The sequence below is a fragment of the Adelges cooleyi genome, unplaced genomic scaffold (assembly GCF_023614345.1).
Source record: "Adelges cooleyi isolate 19-005CV unplaced genomic scaffold, UGA_ACOO_1.1 ACOO_flye_CR_arks_rails_tigmint_CR_PRNA_307, whole genome shotgun sequence".
Taxonomy (NCBI): domain Eukaryota; kingdom Metazoa; phylum Arthropoda; class Insecta; order Hemiptera; family Adelgidae; genus Adelges; species Adelges cooleyi.
In genome coordinates this window covers 2,635,794-2,638,264 of record NW_026095978.1, presented here as the reverse complement: position 1 = coordinate 2,638,264, position 2,471 = coordinate 2,635,794, and the positions used below count along the sequence as shown (strand labels likewise).

General features: G+C 26.1%; 1 long non-coding RNA gene across 1 annotated transcript; it reads right to left on the bottom strand.

Annotated features, from left to right (window-relative positions):
• Positions 1–459: 459 nt before the first annotated feature.
• Positions 460–1,934, bottom strand: LOC126839642 (uncharacterized). The gene is made up of 4 exons (XR_007685933.1): positions 1,901–1,934; positions 1,537–1,641; positions 1,340–1,431; positions 460–876 (listed from the first exon to the last, which is right to left on the bottom strand). It is a non-coding gene; the product is annotated as an uncharacterized LOC126839642 (long non-coding RNA).
• Positions 1,935–2,471: the final 537 nt, after the last annotated feature.

Sequence of the window (2,471 nt, the reverse complement as noted above, 5' to 3'; positions counted from 1 at the left end):
AGTAAAGATATTTTATAATTAAAAATGTATATATTATAAACTAAACATCAAAATTTACAAATGAATAATTACTTGGTTTAGCAAAAAAAAATTGTACCGTTTTTTTTTTTAATCTAGGTATTCAAAATTTTGACTACACAATTTTTCCTAACAACATCAACATAATTTCACAACAGTTTACAAATTTTCAATCTTTCAGTTAGGTTAAGATATTTTTACAATAAATTAATATTTTAATGTTATTAAGGTAAGTAAATATTAATAAATAAGCAAATACAGAAGCTACATTTATAATTTATTTGGTAGGCTAATAATTATGTTTGTCAAAATTGTAATAGTAATATACTGTTAATATCGTTAAACTAAAGATACTTGTATTGACACTTAAAGTGTAAAAATATTCAAACAATAATACAAGTATTCAAAAAAAAAAAAAAATTTAAACAATCTTAATTTTGTTTTAATGTAGTTGAAAATTAAAAATATTTAGCCAAATGAGATATCAGTGTAGTGGTCATAAATACAGTACAGTTTATATGGACGTTGAAGACAGGATAATAAGTTATTCAATAAATAAACAACTGAATTACAGTTGATTAATAATAAATTATAATGAGACTTTTTTAAATAAAATTAAACAAAATATAAAGAGATTGGAGATGATACTACGATGTCTAACAGCAGGTAAACAGAAATACTGGGTGGCGTTTATACTGTTAGTCTGATACAGAATATTCTTCCAGGGGTTTTGCACAAAATCCAATTAACTTCAACAACAAATATTCAAATATAGTGTCAAAAATCCGTCTATGGATTACAGTGTCCATGGAGAAATATATGATATGTCCATTTAATCTTCCTCTGGTCACATTCTAGCTGAAAAAACAACAAACGGTTAAATAATATTAATAATAATTATAATATAAAACCAATTTTAAATGAATTACTAATGTTAACGTTTGTTAATTGTGAAGTTAAAATTAAATATAACGAAAATTGATAATGACATTTTTTTATACCATTCAACTTAAATTATCTATCAATAACACTTAGAAGAGTGATTTCATGAATAGACTATATTTGTGACCGGTATATATCAAGTGGACCTAGTTTGTTATCTCATACCAATGAAGCGTAAGATCTACAAGTAAATGCAATTTTTCTTGTACAAAAACTAACAATGTTAGAAAATAGTAAATTAAATTATTAAAAAGAAAGATAATTTACATTTGATTTCTTTTTTTTTAAATACCCTATAATAGGGTGTTTTAGATTGATATTAAACTAATTTTGTATCAATATTTGTATTAATACTACAAATGTAGAATGTTTTCCTTACCTAGTCTATTTAGACAAATGATAAAACAATTATTTCTTCCAGTTAGTGTCAATGGAGAACTGTTCAACCAGAATCTTTGACTCATCTTAAAACTGAAAGATATATTATTAATAAACAAGTTAAAAGTTGAAATGTTAATTATTAAAATAATAGAGATTAAATCAATTAAAACAATTTTACAAAAAATAACTCCATACCTGTTACCACACTTAATCAGACTAGAGATAGTTTCAGGAATCGAACCGCTCTAATGAATAAGCATACTGATAAGCTTTTTATGACTTCAGACAACTACCATCATACTGTAAAACATAATTTACTTGTATTAATAGTTTTATTTAAATAGGATGTAATAATATTGTCACACAAATTAGTACAATATAGTGTATGTATGAACTTTGTCGCTAGGTACTATAATTGATAAATATATTATGTTATTCATATTAAATATTGCAAGTTTATATTATGTGAAAATAAGAGTTTTGAATTATGAATTAAAAAAGAATTCTTATAAAAATATTCATTTAATATTAATAAGAAACGAAAGTAAATTTTATTTACCAATAATTATCGTTGTCGTCATATGATCTAGTTGGTTTTTTGTCATTATAAATGTATCGTAAAAATGTGTACTATTTAAGAAAATATAATATATTTTAACACGGTTATTTTTTTTTATCATTTGAATTATTGCCGTTTAGTTCTAGAGATAACAGTTAACTCTGACAAACGTTAGTTATATTTTAGTTACTTTTATTCTGATAGAATTGGCAGACTGATAGAATGTGATTTTATATTTTGGTGTTTCTGGGTTGGTCACGCTGATAAAATAAAAATTGTGTTATCTTTTGGAAGAACTCTTATCTCTTATCATTTTTTGGAAGAACTGCCCTTCACTCGTTCACCTATACCGTACCCCCACCTCGACGGGTACGGTGTGACGGCGCCCTGTCCTCGCCCGGTGTCTGGAACATCCACTGGCTTATCAATTTAATGTATGGTTAATTGTAAGTATGGGGTATGTGTGACGTCACCACGGTTAAATAAATTACCACGCGCGGGCGGCGGCCGCGATTGACATTCATTTTTAAATGTAAACAAACGTCTAGTTTAATATACTACAACCTTCGGT